This window comes from Schistocerca serialis, chromosome 3 (genome assembly GCF_023864345.2).
Source record: "Schistocerca serialis cubense isolate TAMUIC-IGC-003099 chromosome 3, iqSchSeri2.2, whole genome shotgun sequence".
Lineage (NCBI taxonomy): Eukaryota > Metazoa > Arthropoda > Insecta > Orthoptera > Acrididae > Schistocerca > Schistocerca serialis.
In genome coordinates, this window is record NC_064640.1 from 346,857,091 (window position 1) to 346,881,565 (window position 24,475).

The 24,475-nt window shown below is 44.4% G+C and overlaps 1 protein-coding gene across 5 annotated transcripts in view; it reads right to left on the bottom strand.

Annotated features, from left to right (window-relative positions):
* The window catches only part of LOC126470158 (protein O-linked-mannose beta-1,2-N-acetylglucosaminyltransferase 1-like), a 2,280,325-nt gene that overhangs the window by 1,054,334 nt on the left and 1,201,516 nt on the right, over positions 1-24,475 (bottom strand). For all 5 annotated transcript variants that reach the window (XM_050097778.1, XM_050097779.1, XM_050097777.1 and 2 more), the window contains one exon: positions 12,815-12,870. The gene's annotated coding sequence lies outside the window, so the exon portion shown is untranslated. The remainder of the gene's footprint in view (positions 1-12,814; positions 12,871-24,475) is intronic.

Sequence of the window (24,475 nt, forward strand, 5' to 3'; positions counted from 1 at the left end):
AAGGCCCAATGTGAAGACAATGTTACTTGTTTTCTTTGATTCTAGGGACATTGTTCACAAGGAATTTGTACCTCGCGGCCAGAGGGTGAACGGAAATTTTTAAGTTGAAGTTCTGACACGTCTCAGACCTCGTGTGGCCCGAGTTCGACCGGAGTTGGCAAAAGGGGGCAGGTGGATCCTTCATCACGACAATGCGCCCGCTCACTCGTCGCTCGTTGTGCGCGAGTTTTTGCCCGAAGCTCAATCACCGTGACTGACCACCCGCCTTATTCACCCGATTTAGCCCCGTGTGACTTCTTCATGTTCCCGAAATGCAAAATGGCACTTCGGGGGCGGCTCTTCGGAGATGTGGAAGCCACCAAGGCGGAAACGACACGGCAACTGAACAACATCCCAACTGAAGACTTTCAGCAATGTTATAAACAGTGGAAACGGCGTTGGCAGAAGTGTATCGCGTCTCAGGACAAGTACTTTGAAGGAGACCATATTGTAATACCTGAATAATTGTAAAATAAAGCTATTATTCAACTTTTATACGTATTTTCCGGACAAACCTCGTATGCTTTTATTAACTGAAAATGTCAACTAATTTGCAACTGTTTAAAAAGTATCCGCTGAATCATAAAAATTTATATTCTCATTCTAATAATATGTGTTTATTTTTAAAATTATATTTGCCTTGTTTTCTGAGACTAGCAGTGGTTATTAATGTGTGCGAGCAGCGTATCTCTTTGACAGTATCCCATACACACGATGTTAAATTGGTGCATGACAGGGAACACTTTGTAGAAATGGACAGTGACGAGGTAAGACACAAAACCAAACTTCAGTTTTAGATTACACAAAGTTTTAAATGCATTTAGTACCAAGAATGGTTACATGCTTCCCAATTAATATTTTTAACTCCACTGATGCCTTTATTATCATGAGCGGTTTGGAATCCTGATGAGTTTTTACCGAACCTCCTGTCGTAATTTCATTTAGAAGCCAAAACTATAGCATTGGTGACGACGTTATTGTGACTGAAATGGGAAAATGACGTAAATAAATAGCCACTGAAAAAGAAAATTTGTGCCTTCTGTGTGTCTAAATGGGGATTTGTGTCCCGAATATACACCCATTGTCTTGCACTGCACCGTCTCGCACGGTCTGCGTATTGTTTGTGCTACGTACAGACAGTAGTTTCCTGAGGAGATCTTTGTAACAGAATCGCTTCTCCCAGTCTACCCAACTCTTAGCAAAACGTGCTCAATATAATTATATCGTTTTTACATGCATCTAACACAAATATTTTTCGAAACATTAAGAGAACTTCGAAGGAGAAAACAATATTGAGAAATTTCCGTTCAAAGCAACATCATTAACAAACTGTGAAGTGTATTAAAGAAAATCCTGACCAATGGGTAAAAGTGACGGTTTCGGTCTATTACGCTGGCGTTGGCGAGTTGCAGGAGGCGCGTAGTTGGTAAGTAGGACACGGCGGCAGCATTACGATGTTAAGTAAGATTACGGAGGAAAATAAGACAGAACTTTTTAATCGATGTTAGTGATCCACTTTAAAACTCATTTCCCGGGCGCTGGCGCCGGCGCCACCGTGGCCGGCATGGTAACACGACGGGCCGCCGAGACTTGGTCCAGGGCGCGCCGCCTCTTTCATAACCGCGCAACTTCGTTACGCTGCGGAGGCGTGCCGTCCTGCAAGAACGGCACAACTGCCCTCTGCCAGCCGCTACCGCCTCGCACTCTACGAGCGCGCTCATCAACTCCCTGCAAATGGAAGCCTCTAATACCTCAACGAATATCAGTTATTCAGTAACGAAAGCACAAAGCCGTCATCATTCTACCGTAATTCATTTAAACTATGAAGCGACTTTCGCCTTACAATGCTATACTCGTCGTCTTTGATAAACGGTAGTTCATTTCTGCGTAGCTTTCAGGAAAATGTCTAATACACTGCGGAAAATATAATATTAGGTTTGTGCATAAGTTTGTAGCGTTTTCGGTTTGAATGATAGTACTGCTACTCTGCTTTGGGTTTATTTATCGATTGTCATTCTTTCTTTGTAGTTCATTGTTCTTATTTGAGCTTGCAAATTGTCATTTTCTCATTTGGAGATTGTGGGTGAAGCTGTGGACGCCAGAAAACGGAGTGCCAAGTGGAGAAATCAGAACATTACCGACATATTCTTCTGTCTGAGCTCAATAGAGGGCTGACAGCAGCGGAGGCAGCCGAAAACATTTGCACCATGGATGGGGATAATGCCACTGGACAGAACACGGCAATAATACGTTTTTCTCCTTTTAAGGAGGATCATTTTGACATTAGTGACTCTCCACGTTCAGTAAGACCTTTATGGTTTGACGAACTTCGTTTAAACCCATTAACCCACAATGATCTACGTAAGTGTGCTCGAGAACTGGCAAATGTGATGAACTTTGATCATTCCACCATCGAAGGTTCAAAAATTGGGCGTATGAGTACGCGTGCTACAGGGGATGAATGAAAAGTACATTAAGGATGTGGGTCACGTGGCATACCCGCTGACTGCAGCTGATAGTAGAAGACCGGTTAAAATAGTGCAGTGGGCGGCAATGGCTGCGTTTGAGTCTGTTATTGTGTGTACTGCCTGAAAGTGAGGGAGACCAGTTGCAGCATCCTAATGGTATGTTTAGGAAACACAAACAACGCGCGTGTATCAAGACTGAAGTGGCACGTGGCCTGAGCGCAGACTACAATGTTTCGTTCTGGAGCTGCAGCCCATCATCCTTCGTGACAATGCGCGCTGCCGCACGGCGAACACCGTGCAGGAGCTCCTGCGTATGTGGAGTGGGAGATACCGTATTCACGCGATATGAGTCAGTGCGATTACGACCTGTTCGTCAAAATCAAAGAGCCTCTTCGTGGCACGCGCTGCAACACAAGAAGAAGGCTCCTCCGTGCCATAGGGCGGTCCTTACGAAACATCGGCAGTGATGGGTGCGCTGATGGTGTACACCTTTCGTGTCTCTAGGGGAAGGTGATCGAAACGCGGGGCGATTATATTCAGATCATATAATACGCTGAACGTCTGTCAATAAAGTCTGGTCTGAATTAGAGCCGTATTGTCACTAGTTTTTATCCAATCGATGTATAAGACAAAATCGTAAAAACCAGCGGGTGGCCATATGTGCATCTCTGCTTGGTCGTTATCAATTGGCTCCTGAACAACACTGACATTCGTTTCCTGTATCGCTACTGCCGACGCAAGATGGTGTCTTTACGCTAACATAAGGAAAATGAAGTAATGGTTGAGCCCAAAGAAAGCAGAAACTCCCTGTACAAAGATCTGCTCGCATCCACAAAAGATAATGCTACGCAACTCGTGGAACAGCGACGGTGTGGTGTACTACGAATTGCTTCCTTGACGTGTAACCGTCACTGAAGACATTTATAGGTAACAGCTGAGACATCTTTCAGACGCAGTCCAAGAACAGCGACCAAGGAGACTGCGTGAAGTGATGTTACTCCACGATAATTCCCGCCCGCATTCTGCTAGACTGACAAAAAACGGTAGATAGGAATTGGGTCATTCTACACCCACCTTATGAACCTGATCTTGCGCTCTCAGATTTTCACCTTTTCCGCTCTCTATCTAACAGCCTTCAAGGAATCTCCTTTCCGAATGAAAATGCGCTCCTAACATGGCTCGACGACTTCTTCGCCTCGAAACCACGTGATTTCAGCAGTCGCGGAATCGAAAAATTGCCCAAACGTTGGCACATTGTTGTAAATAATGAAGCATGATATATTGTCGGTGACTAAAGTGTCTGTTACGTGTATCTGTCGCGAAGTTAACCGAAAAGCACTACGAACTTATGCACCAACGCAAATTACAGTGAACTTAAGCGTATGTTTCCGTGTTCTATAGATCGCTGCCGCGATATAATAATTGTCTCTGCCGAAACACACACATACGCATGCGCCTCACAGCCCCCTTATAAAAAATACTGAATGCTGCTCTGCAGTTCAGGTTGATACTTGACGTTAGTAACGTCAGAATGGGTAATCAAATCATAATAAAATGGTGTGAATCGATGATGTCTCTCCGTCAGGCCATAACATTTTATCTTTTTCGTGATAACCAACACTGTATCCCGTTCTGTGATGCGTTTTGCTATGCAAGATCAGTTTTATGCTACGTGTTATTCATACTCTACATGCAGTTCCGCATTTTGGGGGTGAAACTCCTAGAAATGTGATTTACTTTGCATACTTCCATTGTGAGACAATTAGATCTTTGGCAGGATTTCCCCCAAAATGCTGTGGAATGAGTCGTTTTGCAGGCAGTTATGTATACAGAATTTGTGTGTGTGTGTGTGTGTTCAATGGTTGGGGCTACATGCTGGCCGTCTACAGATACTCGAAATTAAACAGCACAGTGGTTTAATTTAATAAAAATGAACGTATGTCTTTGTCACTACTCATTCATTGCTCAAAAACGCACTATAAGCGTTATTATCACGTGCATTTTAGATGTATCAACGAGACAACTGTTCTACCGTCTGGGCCCACTAAGAGAACTTCATAGGAGGGGTGTTCCATATTGATTTGCACTTTACTTCCTCCCATCATTCATGGTGCGTCATTTGACTAGTCATTACAGTTGCAAGTATCTAACCATGGGTCTAACAGTAGGCGGTAGGAGAATCGCTAGGAATGTAATCCCTGCACAGTACAGCACATTTTCCGGTTGTTGTCATTACGTGAGTGCGTTCATTAAGGACAGCGCTGGACGACGTGGTTTTTGTGGAAGGAGGGTGTAATCACTGTGGATATTCACAAGCGATTGGTAGCAGTGTGTAGAGAGTGTGCACCGTCAAGAAAATTTGCTCCTGCAGCACGAACACTATCGTCCGCATACGAGTCGGAATACCCCCGGCTGGCATCGCTGAAATGGGGTTCCAGGTACTTCCGCGTCCACAATATTGTTCTGACTTGACCCCTTTAATTTCTGTAAGCCGTCCTCGATGCACTTTTTTGGAGTCTGTCGCACCCATCACAGGATAGTTTCTCGCAGTTTCTTGACGTCTGAGGTGTGTCCGCGCACCACCGAATCAGAAGAGGTCAACTCCGGAGAACAGGGTTGGTCTGCGAGTACCGTGAACCCCGTTTCAACGACGGCATCTACATCTACATTTATACTCCGCAAGCCACCCAAAGGTGTGTGGCGGAGGGCATTTTACGTGCCACTGTCATTACCTCCCTTTCCTGTTCCAGTCGCGTATGGTTCGCGGGAAGAACGACTGTCTGAAAGCCTCCGTGCGCGCTCTAATTTCTCTAATTTTACATTCGTGATCTCCTCGGGAGGTATAAGTAGGGGGAAGCAATATATTCGATACCTCATCCAGAAACGCACCATCTCGAAACCTGGCGAGCAATCTACACCGCGATGCAGAGCGCCTCTCTTGCAGAGTCTGCCACTTGAGTTTGTTAAACATCTCCGTAACGCTATCACGGTTACCAAATAACCCTGTGACGAAACGCGCCGCTCTTCTTTGGATCTTCTCTATCTCCTCCGTCAAACCGATCTGGTACGGATCCCACACTGATGAGCAATACTCAAGTATAGGTCGAACGAGTGTTTTGTAAGCCACCTCCTTTGTTGATGGACTACATTTTCTAAGCACTCTCCCAATGAATCTCAACCTGGTACCCGCCTTACCAACAATTAATTTTATATGATCATTCCACTTCAAATCGTTCCGCACGCATACTCCCAGATATTTTACAGAAGTAAATGCTACCAGTGTTTGTTCCGCTATCATATAATCATACAATAAAGGATCCTTCTTTCTATGTATTCGCAATACATTACATTTGTCTATGTTAAGGGACAGTTGCCACTCCCTGCACCAAGTGCCTATCCGCTGCAGATCTTCCTGCATTTCGCTACAATTTTCTAATGCTGCAACTTCTCTGTATACTACAGCATCATCCGCGAAAAACCGCATGGAACTTCCGACACTATCTACTAGGTAATTTATATATATTGTGAAAAGCAATGGTCCCATAACACTCCCCTGTGACACGCCAGAGGTTACTTTAACGTCTGTAGACGTCTATCCATTGATAACAACATGCTGTGTTCTGCTTTCTAAAAACTCTTCAATCCAGCCACACAGCTGATCTGATATTCCGTAGGCTCTTATTTTGTTTATCAGGCGACAGTGCGGAACTGTATCGAACGCCTTCCGTAAGTCAAGAAAAATAGCATCTACCTGGGAGCCTGTATCTAATATTTTCTGGGTCTCATGAACAAATAAAGCGAGTTGGGTCTCACACGATCGCTGTTTCCGGAATCCATGTTGATTCCTACATAGTAGATTCTGGGTTTCCAAAAACGAAATGATACTCGAGCAAAAAACATGTTCTAAAATTCTACAACAGATCGACGTCAGAGATATAGGTCTATAGTTTTGCGCAACTGCTCGACGACCCTTCTTGAAGACTGGGACTACCTGTGCTCTTTTCCAATCATTTGGAACCCTCCGTTCCTCTAGAGACTTGCGGTACACGGCTGTTAGAAGGGGGGCAAGTTCTTTCGCGTACTCTGTGTAGAATCGAATTGGTATCCCGTCAGGTCCAGTGGAATTTCCTCTATTGAGTGATTCCAGTTGCTTTTCTATTCCTTGGACACTTATTTCGATGTCAGCCATTTTTTCGTTTGTGCGAGGATTTAGAGAAGGAATTGCAGTGCGGTTTTCCTCTGTGAAACAGCTTTGGAAAAAGGTGTTTAGTATTTCAGCTTTACGCGTGTCGTCCTCTGTTTCAATGCCATCATCATCCCGGAGTGTCTGGATATGCTGTTTCGAGCCGCTTACTGATTTAACGTAAGACCAGAACTTCCTAGGATTTTCTGTCAAGTCGGTACATAGAATTTTACTTTCGAATTCACTGAACGCTTCACGCACAGCCCTCCTTACGCTAACTTTGACATCGTTTAGCTTCTGTTTGTCTGAGAGGTTTTGGCTGCGTTTAAACTTGGAGTGATGCTCTCTTTGGTTTCGCAGTAGTTTCCTAACTTTGTTGTTGTACCACGGTGGGTTTTTCCCGTCCCTCACAGTTTTACTCGGCACGTACCTGTCTAAAACGCATTTTACGATTGCCTTGAACTTTTTCCATAAACACTCAACATTGTCAGTGTCGGAACAGAAATTTTCGTTTTGATCTGTTAGGTAGTCTGAAATCTGCCTTCTATTACTCTTGCTAAACAGATAAACCTTCCTCCCTTTTTTTATATTCCTATTAACTTCCATATTCAGGGATGCTGCAACGGCCTTATGATCACTGATTCCCTGTTCTGTACATACAGAGTCGAAAAGTTCGGGTCTGTTTGTTATCAGTAGGTCCAAGATGTTATCTCCACGAGTCGGTTCTCTGTTTAATTGCTCGAGGTAATTTTCGGATAGTGCACTCAGTATAATGTCACTCGATGCTCTGTCCCTACCACCCGTCCTAAACATCTGAGTGTCCCAGTCTATATCTGGTAAATTGAAATCTCCACCTAAGACTATAACATGCTGAGAAAATTTATGTGAAATGTATTCCAAATTTTCTCTCAGTTGTTCTGCCACTAATGCTGCCGAGTCGGGAGGTCGGTAAAAGGAGCCAACTATTAACCTAGCTCGGTCGTTGAGTGTAGCCTCCACCCATAATAATTCACAGGAACTATCCACTTCTACTTCACTACAGGATAAACTACTACTAACAGCGACGAACACTCCACCACCAGGTGCATGCAATCTATCCTTTCTAAACACCGTCTGTACCTTTGTAAAAATATCGGAAGAATTTATCTCTGGCTTAAGCCAGCTTTCTGTACCTATAACGATTTCAGCTTCGGTGCTTTCTATCAGCGCTTGAAGTTCTGGTACTTTACCAACGCAGCTTCGACAGTTGACAATTACAATTCCGATTGCTGCTTGGTCCCCGCATGTCCTGACTTTGCCCCGCACCCGTTGAGGCTGTTGCCCTTTCTGTACTTGCCCAAGGCCATCTAACCTAAAAAACCGCCCAGCCCACGCCACACAACCCCTGCTACCCGTGTAGCCGCTTGTTGCGTGTAGTGGACTCCTGACCTATCCAGCGGAATCCGAAACCCCACCACCCTATGGCGCAAGTCGAGGAATCTGCAGCCCACACGGTCGCAGAACCGTCTCAGCCTCTGATTCAGACCCTCCACTCGGCTCTGTACCAAAGGTCCGCAGTCAGTCCTGTCGACGATGCTGCAGATGGTGAGCTCTGCTTTCATCCCGATAGCGAGACTGGCAGTCTTCACCAAATCAGATAGCCGCCGGAAGCCAGAGAGGATTTCCTCCGATCCATAGCGACACACATCATTGGTGCCGACATGAGCGACCACCTGCAGATGGGTGCACCCTGTACCCTTCATGGCATCCGGAAGGACCCTTTCCACATCTGGAATGACTCCCCCCGGTATGCACACGGAGTGCACATTGGTTTTCTTCCCCTCTCTTGCTGCCATTTCCCTAAGGGGCCCCATTACGCGCCTGACGTTGGAGCTCCCAACTACCAGTAAGCCCACCCTCTGCGACCGCCCGGATCTTGCAGACTGAGGAGCAACCTCTGGAACAGGACAAGCAGCCACGTCAGGCCGAAGATCAGTATCAGCCTGAGACAGAGCCTGAAACCGGTTCGTCAGACAAACTGGAGAGGCCTTCCGTTCAGCCCTCCGGAATGTCTTTCGCCCCCTGCCACACCTTGAGACGACCTCCCACTCTACCACAGGTGAGGGATCAGCCTCAATGCGGGCAGTATCCCGGGCAATCACAGTCGTAGTCCGATCGGGGGATGCGTGGGACGAGCTGGCCGTCCCCGACAAACCCCCCTCCGGACCCCCACAGTGATGCCCATTGGCAACAGCCTCAAGCTGTGTGACCGAAGCCAACACTGCCTGAAGCTGGGAGCGAAGGGATGCCAACTCAGCCTGCATCCGAACACAGCAGTTGCAGTCCCTATTCATGCTAAAAACTGTTTTGCAAAGAACGTCTGCACTAATCTACAGAGAGCGCAAACAAATCGACAAAATTTAAACGGTTATTAAAATACAAGATTGCCTAATAAATGCAGTAATGCTGCTACTTGCGCACTGCTGACACTGCTCGGCGGCGGAAGGAGACTACGCTTATTTACACTATTCAGGTACTATAACGCGATGCTACAACTCTCAAATACTATAATACGCCCGAAATTTACGAATTAAACAATGCAAGTACCAAAAACACGCAAAGAAATTAAGAATTAAACTATGTAACAAATGAGTGAGCTAGGAGTGTACGACTTGCTGCTGCAGCTGCTTATCCAACGGCGGCAGGGAGCACACTGACTGACCAACCGACACTGGCCGTTCAAAACAAAAACAGAAGACAAACGACTACGCGAATTTACACTATTCAGGTACTAAAACGCGAGGCTACAACTCTCAAATACTATAATACGCCCGAAATTTATGAATTAAACAATGCAAGTACCAAAAATACGCAAAGAAATTAAGAATTAAACTATGTAACAAATGAGTGAGCTAGGAGTATGCGACTTGCTGCTGCAGCTGCTTATCCAACGGCGGCAGGGAGCACACTGACTGACCAACCGACACTGGCCGTTCAAAACAAAAACAGAAGACAAACGACTACGCGAATTTACACTATTCAGGTACTAAAACGCGATGCTACAACTCTCAAATACTATAATTCGCCCGAAATTTATGAATTAAACAATGCAAGTACCAAAAACACGCAAAGAAATTAAGAATTAAACTATGTAACAAATGAGTGAGCTAGGAGTATACGACTTGCTGCTGCAGCTGCTTATCCAACGGCGGCAGGGACTTATCCGACTCGTATGGCGACGAGCGTTTTCGTGTTTTAACAGCACTTGTTCCTGACGATGCACACTCAGCCACTAATCGTCTGTGAACATCCGTAGTGTTTACATGCTGCTTCTTTATTCAACGCTGTCCTTGGTGATTACACTCCATGTTGTTCGCTCGCGTAATGATCGCAGTTGGGAAAATGAGCTGTAGTGTGCAGGGACTGCACCTCTAGTAATTGTCCTGGTACCTACGGTTAGACCAAAGTAGTGCATATTTGCAAATGTACAAATAATGAGTCAAATGACTTATCGTGAATGACGGGAAAAAACGAACTGCAGATCAATGTGGAACGCCTCACGTAATATATTATCTTTCTTTTCAGCTTTGTTCAGAATTTTAAGACAGTAGAATTCACAGATATAACATTAGGAATTAACATGACCACAATTCGAGATTAACCTGTCTAGCACAGGGCGGGGCAAATTACGTAGCTGTAAAATATTCGAACACCTCTCTAACAAATGCGTTTCAGTGGATAAGCTGATGTACTGTGCGGTCACAAAATCTATTGCTTGGACGGTATATCTATAACGGAAATTTATCCAGAGCTGGTGACGGTTTATAAGGAGACGACTTATTTCGGTGGCAATAGTACAGAAATAGGCAGGAGCTCAAAAGAGACCGTACTTCTCTTGAAGAACGTCTTAAAAATACCACCGCAGTTGAAAATACGAAATGAGTGCACGAAGTGTTAAATGACAATTGGCGATTAACGGTGTATCGAATGGTTGATACTAAAGGTATATTAAACTAAAAAGTATGGTACTTTTTACGTGAAGAATTAACTACAGTTCCTACGGATGTGTGCCGTATTTTTTGAATGCTGACCAAAAGCAAATGCGAAAGCGAATATCTTACTAAGAATTGGTCAGGTGTTGACATAATCAAGCTCACAGAAGAGTAAGGACGAGTAGTGCTTGCGTCTCGCGTTGACGACGTCATTAGAGGCGAGGCATAATATCGCATACAGCGAACTGCTATCCCGTTATTTGCAGCACGAATTTTTTTAGGAAATCTACGGAAAACCTAAATATGAATCGTAAGAACGGAATTTGAACCCCGTCCCTTCCAAATCCGATTCCAGAGTACATTGCCTTAAAAATCCAGCTCATGTCGAGCGCAATTTTGTAACTGAAGTCGTGGAGCCACTACTTTACGCCGCAAACGAAACAGCAGGTAAAGCAGTTGGTTGAAAAAGGTGGTCCTGCTACACAAAAGGCGCAGTCGACGCAGTTCACCGGGAAATCGAGGCCAGCGATTTCTAGAGTGCACACTGATTATTTTTCACCGGGAAAAGCAGTCATCGGAAAATCTTCCGGGTGAACTGAATAGGAAACACATGAGAGGAAGTTTGATGTGCAAAAGATTAAAAAAAATTAATTTCTCTCAGGACAATGGACCTGCATACAGAGGTGCCTTGGCGACGGATTAACAAGCCAGATATGAAGTAAGAATTGTTGAAACAGCCACGCCTTCACCAAATTTGACCCTTGCTGGCTACCAACTATTCCCGGGTTTAAAGACATTTGTAGCTGGAAATTTTGAGTTCAATAAAGCGGCTAAGACTGCCAGAGTTGATCACTTTGCATATCTTCCATAACTGCAACAAGGAATCTGATTACTGGAAGAACATTGGAACATTGGACACTGACCTAAAAGGGGATTACGTCACAAGATAAATATATTTGCATCAAAAAGTCTTTCACTGCGAAATATATTGTTCTTGCCCTCGAATGGTTTCTTGAATCCTAATACAGTTAATGGAACAACAGTCTGGTTCCTTGTTTTGTTATTCAGTAAGCTGATTCTGTGGGTAAGCACTGGGGAAGCAGGACTCATAACACCATACGGACGGGCATAGTTAAGTTTCCCATCGTTGCCCATATAAATTAAGGTAAATGCCCGAATGGTTTCACCAACAAAACCACTATGTATATCTCACTCCCCTCTTTCCTCCATTAGGTTTTACCCTCATCCTTCAACTGAACGTATTTCCCCTCACATACTAGCTTTTACAAAATCGTTGAAGCTTTCGTGGCCATTTGGTGACGTACTATCTTTCGGCTTCTCTGGCAAGTTAAACGATTTGTTAAACGATTTTTCTGACGTTGCCACTCCCGCTAATGAAACGTAAAAAAAATCGTTAAACAAACGTTGGCTGAAGAACCCGAGACAATACCCAACAGGAAATACGTCTGAATAATTTTGTTTTTATAATTGCTTAGGCTTCCGCGGCCAGACTCAGTCAACATAAAAGTTTTCTGGGTATGGTATCGCGTCATATTGTATAAAACTACTGCTGGAGAAAACCAACGTTTCGGCCACAGTTGCACCTGCCTTATTCTGGGCCTACTGTCTTTTTTTCTGGTTGCTCCTACCAGAAGATTTTAATTGGATGCTAGTTGCGTCAGTCAGCGCACATCTAGTCGGTGAACAAGACATGTGAAGGAATTTTCGTTATAGATGGACATCATCTACTGAACCGGGTGATGTGAAGCAATGGTTAAGATTTTGGACTCGCGGTTTGGTTGACATGGATTCGAATTCCCTTCTGGCCCTTATCGTTTAAGATTTACGTGGTTGTCTAAATTGTTTAAAACAAATATCAGGGCGGTTCTTTTGAAAATATCACGGACGTTATCATTTCTCATCCTTATCCCACCCAATCTGCTCCTCAGACGACTTTTCCACCACTAAAACAGCTTACCTGGTTCTTATACCAATTAAACATAGCGTTTTGCATTTATAGCAGTTTTTCACTGACACTACGATTTTGAACACGTATTTAGCAGGTCAGCAACGGTGGCACATAGGCGGGCTGTCTCCTATGCAACCATAAATACACATTACGTATCTGTGTTGCTAATTTAACTGGGGCTTACCTTATTTATAAGACTGCCTCTTCGGAAGATGCGCTCAGAAATCGTCCCGCACAAGACTGAAACAAAAAGAAAGTAAAAATCATAAACCATGTTTTGATTGAGAGAGAAATCTGATTTCTTGAAGCGTATGTATCAGGAAAATCATGGATAATATTAAGTTCAAAAACTGTTCAAATGTGTGTGAAATCTTATGGGACTTAACTGCTAAGGTCATCAGTCCCTAAGCTTACACACTAGTTAATCTAAATTATCCTACGAACAAACACATACAGCCATGCCCGATGGAGGACTCGAACCTTCGCCGGGACCAGCCACACAGTCCATGAGATAATATTAAGTCTAACAGTATTCATAAGTTAGGCCTCATCTTAATAAAGGTCCTACATGCTAAAATTGCAATCTGCTGCTGTTACTTTTGTTAAGTGTTCACATTCTAAGGAAATAATTCTGACAAGAAAATGAATCAAAAGGGCTTGTTCACTTTTAATACGTAAGCAGTTTTAATTAAGTACTAAAACCACAGTGAGTATAATTAAAGTTAGCGTGTCCTCTTTCGACATGAGAAAACATACTGAGTTGCAGGAGGACTTCTGTGAGGAAACTGCTGTTTTCTTGGCTGTCTAATTAGCGCGAGCCGGTAAAACTGACGCGCAATGAGAACTCTGGCTACTGCCGCCTGGTAGTTCTCACAAAACAACACAGCTTCTGCTTGCCCTGCAGTACTTTAAGCTCCTTCTTCGCTTCCTTTATTTTGGCGTGTTTGCATATGCAGCTATGTCTCTGTGTTTTGGATATTAAAACGTTACACGACGATGTTACAATTATTTAAAAACTTTATACAGCGTCCAGTCACACTACTGTTACCACATGTCAAACGCCTCAATAATCGACTTTTGCAGAGGATCGATGCAAGCTGTTCGGGAAGAAAGTCAGCGAGGTTCTAGAAAGTACCGACAAGGATGTGGAGCCATGCCACTCCAGTCACGTGGCCAGCAGCGCTAGGCTTCTCGGTTGAGGATCCACGGCGCAAACAGCCCGATGGTTCAAAATAGTTCAAATGGCTCTGAGCACTATGGGACTTAACATCTGTGGTCATCAGTCCCCTAGAACTTAGAATTACTTAAACCTAACTAACCTAAGGACAACACACACATCCATGCCCGAGGCAGGATTCGAACCTGCGACCGTAGCAGTCCCGCGGTTCCGGACTGAGCGCCTGAACCGCTAGACCACCGCGGCCGGCCAGCCCGATGGAGATGCCCTCACAGATTCTGGATTGGGTATAAATTCGGGGAGTCTGGTAGCTAGGCGAGTATGGTAAACTCATCCTGGTTCTCTTCGAACCACGCACGTACATTGCGAGCTGTGCGACACGTTGTATTGTTCTGTTGTAGATGCCATCGTGCCGAGGATTGGGTAGCCCCTGAGGCTAGACACATATTTGTATTGATCCAGTGTGCCTTCGAGAATAACGAAATCACCCAGGCAACGCCCTCCGGCCTGGACGCTTCCGACGATTGTTGCTACGTGTTTCCTTTCGTACGTTCTACCTGGAGAGGCACCTGTCGCCACCCTGTGGGCGTCCAGCTGCGATAATGGTCTGCAAATTCCAGTCTTCGTCGCCGATTAACAGCAGTCAGCATGGGTGCTTGAACCAGGCGCCTTCCGCAGAGGCCCATACGCAGCAACGTTCGCTGAACGGTCGTTGAGGAGACACTGTTGGTAGCTCTGTGGTTCAAATGCAATAAGTGGCTCTAAGCACTATAGGACTTAACATACTGCTGCACGGTGTGCGATCCTTACGAGATAGGACTGACGGAGTACATCGAAAAAATGCAAAGAAAGGCAGCACGTTTTGTATTATCGTGAAATATGGGAGACCGTGTCACAGAAATGATACAGGATTTGGGCTGGAAAGCATTAAAAGAAAGGCGTTTTTGTTGCGACGGAAAAATCGTGAAATATGGGAGACCGTGTCACAGAAATGATACAGGATTTGGGCTGGAAAGCATTAAAAGAAAGGCGTTTTTGTTGCGACGGAAAAATCGTGAAATATGGGAGTTCGTCTCACAGAAATGATACAGGATTTGGGCTGGAAAGCATTAAAAGAAAGGCGTTTTTGTTGCGACGGAAAAATCGTGAAATATGGGAGACCATGTCACAGAAATGATACAGAATTTGGGCTGGAAAGCATTAAAAGAAAGGCGTTTTTGTTGCGACGGAAAAATCGTGAAATATGGGAGACCGTCTCGCAGAAATGATACAGGATTTGGGCTGGAAAGCATTAAAAGAAAGGCGTCTTTGTTGCGACGGAAAAATCGTGAAATATGGGAGACCGTGTCACAGAAATGATACAGGATTTGGGATGGAAATCATTAAAAGAAAGGCGTTTTTGTTGCGACGGAAAAATCGTGAAATATGGGAGACCGTCTCACAGAAATGATACAGGATTTGGGCTGTAAATCACTAAAAGAAAGGCGTTTTTGTTGCGACGGAAAAATCGTGAAATATGGGAGACCGTGTCACAGAAATGATACAGGATTTGGGCTGGAAAGCATTAAAAGAAAGGCGTTTTTGTTGCGACGGAAAAATCGTGAAATATGGGAGACCGTGTCACAGAAATGATACAGGATTTGGGCTGGAAAGCATTAAAAGAAAGGCGTTTTTATTGCGACGGAAAAATCGTGAAATATGGGTGACCGTCTCACAGAAATGATACAGGATTTGGGCTGGAAAGCATTAAAAGAAAGGCGTTTTTGTTGCGACGGAAAAATCGTGAAATATGGGAGACCATGTCACAGAAATGATACAGGATTTGGGATGGAAAGCATTAAAAGAAAGGCGTTTTTGTTGCGACGGAAAAATCGTGAAATATGGGAAACCGTCTCACAGAAATGATACAGGATTTGGGCTGGAAAGTATTAAAAGAAAGGCGTCTTTGTTGCGACGGAAAAATCGTGAAATATGGGAGACCGTGTCACAGAAATGATACAGGATTTGGGCTGGAAAGCATTAAAAGAAAGGCGTTTTTGTTGCGATGAAATATGGGAGACCGTGTCACAGAAATGATACAGGATTTGGGCTGTCAATCATTAAAAGAAAGGCGTTTTTGTTGCGACGGAAAAATCGTGAAATATGGGAGACCGTGTCACAGAAATGATACAGGATTTGGGCTGGAAATCATTAAAAGAAAGGCGTTTTTCGTTGCGACGGAATCTTCTCGCTAAATTTCAATCTCCAACTTTCTCCTCCGAATGCGAAAATATTTTGTTGATACCGACCTACAAAGGGAGGAACGATCACCACAATAAAATAAGGGAAATCAGAGCTCGTACGAAAAGATATAGGTGTTCATTCTTTCCGCGCGCTATACGAGATTAGAATAATAGAGAATTGTGAAGGTGTTTCGATGAATCCTCTGCCAGGCGCTTAAATGTGATTTGTAGAGTACCCATGTAGATGTAGATCTGAGGTCATTAGTCCCCTAGACTTAGAACTACTTAAACCTAACTAACGTAAGGACGTCACACGCATCCATACCCAAGGCAGGATTCGAACCTGCGACCGTAGCAGCAGCGCGGTTCCGGACTGAAGCGCCTAGAACCGCTCGGCCACAGCGGCCGGTCCCATTGGTTCATATGGGCGGTCAGTTGCTCAGCAGTTACACGTCTATTCGACCGTACACATTTCCGCAGCCATCGTTCATCGCTGCCGTCTATAGCCCGTGTTGCACCACAGTTACCTCAGCGCCATTTTTGGATACCGGCGGTTTGCCATGCACAGAATACTTTAACCACGGCGGCACACTAACAATGTACAAACGTAGCCGTTTCGGAGATTGTTCCATTCTCGGCTCGAAAGCCATTGATGATGCCCTTTTGGACGTCAGATAAACTGCTCCGTTTCCGCATTACGACTACTCCAATATTCCCGTGTTCCCCCGACAAGCTTTATAAACCCTCCACAGCTACTGCTGCCACCTGCCGCCTGTGAGTATTTATTGCACATTGACGTCGAACATAGTCGGTGGGTCGGCCGGAGTGGCCGGCCGTGCGGTTCTAGGCGCTACAGTCTGGAGCCGAGCGACCGCTACGGTCGCAGGTTCGAATCCTGCCTCGGGCATGGATGTGTGTGATGGCCTTAGGTTAGTTAGGTTTCATTAGTTCTAAGTTCTAGGCGACTGATGACCTCAGAAGTTAAGTCGCATAGTGCTCAGAGACATTTTTTTGTGGCGAGATCTTTTCTAAAACTTCCAGAGCTCTCTCCACCGAAATCGAAAATCTTTTGTCGATTCCCGTCTGTATAGCGACAAATGTTGAACGTATTAAAACAAGAGAAATTAGAACTTGAACGGAAAGGCTTAGGTGTTCATTTCTCCCATCTGCTATTGAAGAACGGAACGGTCGAGACATATTCTGAAAGTAGCTGTATGAACCATTTGCCAAGCACAGGAGTGTAAATAGTAGGGTGGCCATCTAGATGTATATGTGTACAGGTGGCACCCGGTGCGATCGTGGAAAGAGAGGGAATACCTAGAGAGTATGAGCGATGTTATTTAACGGTCCCTGCGGTGCCGCTCTGTGCTATTAGGCTGCTGTTGCAGTCATTCTGTAGCAATTTCGAGAGCGAAAGAGATTGTGTTTGAATTTATAAAGAATGTAATTGCTGCATATTCATAATTTGGTTTCGATATCATGTCTGTCGTGTGCTTGGTATAAAGTTGCATACATAGTGCAGTCATGGACTGTGCGGCTGGTCCCGGCGGAGGTTCGAGTCCTCCCTCGGGCATGGGTGTGTGTGTGTGTGTGTGTGTGTGTGTGTGTGTGTCCTTAGGATAATTTAGGTTAAGTGGTGTGTAAGCTTAGGGACTGATGACCTTAGCAGTTAAGTCCCATAAGATTTCACACACATTTGAACATTTTGCATACATAGAATCAAAACAACTCGAATATTTCGTAATTTAAGCAGTTACTGTTTATGGACGTTAGCTGTTAGTGATCTGGCCTCAGTGGCGGATAACCTAGGCTTTCCACAATTCGAACAACACTAATTCACATCAGCAACTGTTTGTCAAATTTTGGAGTTTTCTGCGAAATTCTCAAATGAGGTAGACATTCATATTACGAAATGTGGATTACAGATAGGGTCGCAAGCAGTTGCTTGAAACAGTTTGAGAATAGGTAAGTTACTATTTTCAAATCATAACGCTAAATCTTAAGGGGAATCTAGTGAACCTGAAGCACAAGTGAGAATTAACCTATGTTATCCAGATGCACGTCGGCAGTTGTTCTGTAAACTCTGAATCAACATAATCAGCAAATGACTGATTTAGAAGAAATCGTTTTCGCTGTACCCTCGCTGTAGTGTCCCATTTACTAATTTAAATATGGCGTGAAAAACAAAAACTTCAGTAATTACTAGACTGATCGACTGGCTTAGGTCGCAATGCACCTCATCCCTGAACTCAAGTTTGAAGCTTCTAGTTTAAGGCTTTTTCATTTGTTTCAAATTCGAGTAAACGTTACTAACATGAGCATTAGGATTTAAATGAAATTATAATGCTTCTAAAACTAGTATTTTGTATTAATTTTTTATTCATTTATTTTCAATTTAGTCTGGATACTTCTTTTGTATTGAAGAGGGAGTACACACGAAGTCAGGTACTAAACTGAATTTTACAGATCGTACCTTATCCAAGTCAATGTAACGCATCTTTTTGAGATGCCAGCTTTTACGTTTAAGTTACTGTAAACAAAGATTTTTCGTTTCTTGTAATAAGGGATAATTTCGTTTCTGGCTGTGATTATTAGCAGTTGGTTGTTACTTCGTTATTATTTTAAGATTATCTGCTACAATGGTAGTCCATGACACTTCGTTTTGAGTTTAAAAAACAAGGCGGAGAGTTGTTCAGCTTGCTCACTTGCGTGGCGGTATAGTCTATTGTAACTTTTTTAAAATTATTAATTAGTTATTTTGTGTAAAGAAAACTTATGTTAAAGTGAGACGTTCCACATCATTATGAAATGTCATATTCATGATCTATGGAACAAGTATGTATGTATCATCATAGTGATCGTACGTGTCATGCCTTCACATATAAAAGAAATTTCAAATTTTCGCTGGTAGGTGAAAGAAATTTGAACACTATGAAGGACTCACGACAGAGAACCAAATTGATACTAAAAATTTTAAATTTTTTAAAGAATAAGTTCTCACAGCAATACGACGAAATTATTTCGATATTAATAGCATCTTATGTAGTTGTCACGAGGTGAATAAGAACTTTTATCCGTCACGAATGAAATAACTGAACCATTACGATGGTGGTGATAGCTGCATTGTTTGTAGGTAGTGGCAGTCAGTGGAGACGAACGCAACCGCTGCCACACAGGAAGGAAGAATAGAGTTTAATATTCCGTCAGAAACGAGGTCAGTAGCGACGCAGCACAAACGGAAGAGGAAAGGTTGGGGAAGGAAATCGGCCGTGCACTTTCAGAGCAACCAATCTGACCTTTGCCTTAAGCGATTTACGGAAATCACGAAAAACATAAATCTAGATAGCCGGATAGGGATTTGAACATTCGCCCTCCCGAATCCGAGTCGAGTGTGCTAACAACTGCCCCACCTCGCTTTTTTTTTTTTTTTTTTTCTAATACAGTTGGACGCGAACACGCGATTGCAAGTCTAGAATTCACGACGAATACCTTTTTCTTTTTTTTACTTGATGACAGCTGAAAATGTGTGCCCCGACCGGGACTCGAACCTGGGATCTCCTGCTTACATGGCAGACGCTCGATCCATTTTTTTTTCCCAAAATTTTATACACTGCACTTTGTTTTTTATTACATAGCAGACGCTCTATCTGACAGCCTTTTTTTTTGAACACAGGAAACACACCGAAATATACACTCAAATGGCAGTGTATTCCTTCAAAAAACGAAAATATTCACTCTTTTTTCCAGAGCACTTATTGAAGGCCGTCAATTAAAATAAAACAAAAGAATTCATTTCGACAAAAACAAAAGGGTGAAAACAGAAAAACGTATATGAAGGAATGGGGCGTTAATTTTAACGTGCCCACACATTCTTTCCTCCGTCACTTCTACATCATGGAATATCTAAATCCATAGAAGAGTGTCCACACAAAAAGGGGAGGGGGAGTGCAACTCATCCTACGCCTTGTCGATAAAAAGCAAGATACAACATATTAGAAAAAAATTCACGATAACGGGGCATCCTGAACCACGTCTAATGGACGGTGGCCATATATTGGGAAAAGGCACACGGGTCTGCGTCATATCCACTCATCATCACGTAGTGGACATAATGTCTAACATGCCACATGATGGTATTGTTCTTCGATCGGGGAAAGAAGGTTGAATCGGGAGGCACGAGAATCTCCCCCGAGATAGCCGCCTCCGACGTCCTGAGGGGAAAAGCCAGTTGTCGGGGAAGCCATCTCCAATGGTCACGACCGCAGGAGATCAACCGAGGAGATAATGTATCAGTTTTATGGCAACGATTGCAGCGATCCGTTACACTGAGGCCAATACGAATAAGTCGCACATTGCTAGGTACAGTATCATGAACAACTTGGTACCATGAGGACGCCACTTCCATCGGGAAAATCGGGAGGCTGATGTTAGACCAAACACTCTTCCAATTTGTTTCTGGCGATAAGACTTCCACAGAGGGAATAATTTGAGGAATTGGCCAGCGGCTGTTGGGTCTGCTACATAGGGTACAGCAGTGAAGATGTGACTATTCCAAGCGCCTTATGGTCAGGAATGTAGCGTTGCGAATATCCAAATGAGACGTTGCCGCTTAAGGAGTGTAGCGTTACGAATATCCAACTGAGACGCTGCCACTTAAGCGTTCGCAGTTTCCCTGATATATTTATTTCTATTGATAAATGCTTCATAGTAGTTTTCGCCGAAAAATCACATAGTTATTACAGCATTTCCTTTCTTTATTCAATATAACGCTTGCAGACGCCTAATGGAATTGAATCTGAATTACCGACAGCAGATTTTGGTTTCGTATCTTATCGATGAGGAGTTCATTAGAAACTAAACTGAGGAAGTAGGGGGAAGGAAATCGGCCGTGTCCATTTCAAAGGATCCTTCCCGGAATTTGGTTTAAAGGAAAAACCTGTTTCTGTGGTATGAACCGCTTTCCTCTTGAATTCGAGTCCACTGTCTCGTTCGCTGCACCATTTTTTGGCGTGTTGACCAGGATTCTTTGCTTGTTCTCATATCTTCAGGCAATTTATTTTTCTATCGTACTTTAGATACTGGAAACAGTTTGTACTAGTTTTACTTTCAGTGACACCATGCACAGAGAAAGCTATTTGTTTGTTTCATCGATTCCCTAGAAACTGAGCGAACTGAGCGAAACCAGCATTATTGCAGATCACTGGTAAAAAGAAGGTTCCAGAATGATATTTTCACTCTGCAGCGGAATATGCGCTGATATGAAACTTCCTGGCGGATTAAAATTGTGCCGGACCGAGACTCGAACTCGGCACCTTTGCCTATCGCGGGCAAGCGCTCTACCAGCTGAGCTATCCACGCACGACTCACGAGGCGTCCTCACAGCTTCAGGTAGGAGACGGGGAACTGGCAGAATTGGAGCAGTGAGGACGGGTCGTGAGTCGTGTTTGGGTAGCCTAGTTGTTAGAGCACTTGCAAAAGGCACAGATCCCGAGTTCGAGTATCCGTCCGGCACACAGAGTTGATCTGCAAGAAAGTTTCATATCAGCGCTCACTCCGCTGCAAGGTGAAAACCTCATTCTGGAAACATTCCCCAGGCTGTGGCTAATCCATGTCTCCGCAACATCCTTTTTTCCAGGGGTGCTAGTTCTGCAAGGATCGCAGAAGAGCTTCTGTGAAGCCTGGAAGGTAGAGGCCGAGGTGCGGCGGTGCGGTTCTTTCCATCCCTTTACGACGGAGCTGCACCTACCTGTGAACATTGTCTCCGCAGATCATCAGTAGGAAAGCCGAGTGAAACCTACTGTACTTCGACGTGAACCAGGCTGCAATTTAAGTCACTAATCTACGTTTCGGGAGAAAGTTTTCACACAAATGAAAGTTTGGAAATTTTGTCTTCAATTAATATATTCTGAAACTTAGGTGAACAAGTATCACTGCCAAGCCCGTGCTAGTCTAAACACAGTCACTCACAATCCCTTTCACTCACGTCAGCAAGTTTATGGTGTTGCATTTCCCGAAAACGTAATAGCTACAAAAATACTGATTGTTTTTGACTGAGAATTCTCGCCAAATATTAAGTCTGTCGGTACCTAATGCAGTCACATTTTTTAGTCACCGACCTGCTCAATACGCCAAGCGGAATATATGTCTTTTCTCGTCACAAAATTCTCTTAAAAATTCCGAAATTTCTACACGCCCATCGGAATAATTTTGCTGTCACTTTACCACACCTTTGATGTATGAAACACTGCTAGATCCGGCAACTTATCATTTCCATCGGAACTACTAGTACACACGTCCGAACTGTTTCATTACTAGGTTCCCACTCTCTCTAGAATACTCTAAGTCTTCTCTACCAGCAGAGAAAGGCGCGCGAAGAATATTGCTTTACCAGTGGTCAGTTTACTCAACAGCCAATAGCAAAACAACGCTCTCCCGCGTCAGTCCGCGCTTTTCATCAATAACCAATCGCAAAATAGTAAACCTAACGACTGAACTTTTTACTGACGTAATTATCTAATATGCTGAAGTTTTGTTCATGCATGAAGTTATTTACTATTGTTATTTATACCTGAATTAACTTGCCCTTACCATAAACTTACTTTACAAATCTATTCTACAAAAATCCAATTTGTCCACAGCCATACTTCTTCGAAATGTTCCCACACTAAATCCCACTACATAACTCGTTAAACAGTTATCTTCATAATAAACCTTAAACCACACTCACGCATCATTCATGCAGCTAAAACACATTTATAACATTTTACCTACACAAAAAGACATAACAACCCTTTATGAAAATACTAGAACAGTTTATGAAAAACATTCTATTACTTTAGGGCACTCTAGTGGGCACAATCGAAACTAAAATCACAGTCCCCCTATCCAATATTGTCCTCCATTGGCTGATACATAAACTACGTGCGCGTCCAGTCTCGCGTCACCATCTGTCACTATCCAGCTCTGAGACACATCTCCCACTTAACCGCCTCCAAGGCAGGATCGGTATACGGCGCTACGCCTCAGAGGTACTGGCAGAATTGAAGCTGTGAGGACGGGTTCTGCGTCGTGCTTGGGTCGCCTAGTTGGCTGTCCGGCTCTCGCAGCCGAGCGAAGCAGCATTCCGCCAGCAGCGCGGCCCGCGCGCCTTGTTTACTTGCTTCGGACGACACTACGTGACGCCATAGCGCTACAAGATCATGGCAAACCATTACAGAAGATCAACGTTGAAACTCACTTTTCGGAACGACTTTACCAGACCAAAAACGCTCGAAGTCTAACGCTTTTTACAAGAGGAAGCCAAGTTCCCGGCTGCCGACATTGTCGGCATCCAATTTTCGATCGTCGGTGACACAGTTTATGTAAAACTCATAAACGAAGCTACATGCACCAAGGTGCTTCATGAGATGAAACAAGAACACCGCTTCTGCCACGCACACGGAAGTCTTGGCAACGTCGAGGTCGGCCATGTCGCACTGGGACTGCGGACTATCCGCATATTCGAACTTCCATTTGAACTCCCTGCGGCAGACGTTGTGGCGGCGCTCCGCCCCAACGGCACGGTACACGAACACGTGGCTGAAAAATGGACCCAGTTTAAGATGTATCCAGTGCTCAATGGAGTACGCCAAGTGCGCATTGACCTCCAACGACATGTACCGTCCTACCTACAGATAGGAAGGTGCCGGGCCATAGTTATTTATGACGGCCAGCCGAAAACCTGTTCCGGATGCGGCAAGGAAGGTCGTTCCGAGTGCCTCCAGCGTCGGATCACACAACTGCCACCGACGGACGTTGCACCTCCACCGACGAAGACTATTCTCCCCGAGACTTACGCGGCGGCGTTCACGGCGTTCTCAACAAAACAGACACAGCCGACCGATTTAACGTTACAGGAATCACCTTTTACGGACAGAAACCTGGATGATCAACCGGCCTCGCCAGTGGTGGAAAATAGTACGATGACGCTGGATCTACCGAACATGACAGATATTGACGACAGCAACATGGCAATTGATTCACTTATTGTACCGATGGAAGCATTTGTCCCGGCGAGGCGTGAGTCAGTGCCGTCTTCTGACAACGAAGGCCACGTACGGAAATAGTGATCACCGAAATGCCTAAAGCGCCGTCGTAGGACCGTGTCGGAACACGGCGGTTCCCATTCGGCTGGTTAAGAACAACTGACCACTCAATAAGCCAACCGCGAGGCTGAGACCGTTTCCACTGACTCCAACCTTGCAGAACAGACGGAGAAACATGCAGCGTTCGAATACCAGCCCCTTGAAATAAAGTGAGCAGCAGGAAGGTACCAGTGCAGAGAGCGAAGTCGCTCGGTCTCTTCCTATCAAACATTCCGATGCTATGGAACATGAACTGACACCCGCGCCCGCTTCGTGGGCCGAGGACGTCGAGACACAAGTTCCCGATCCGGGGCCAGCTGAGG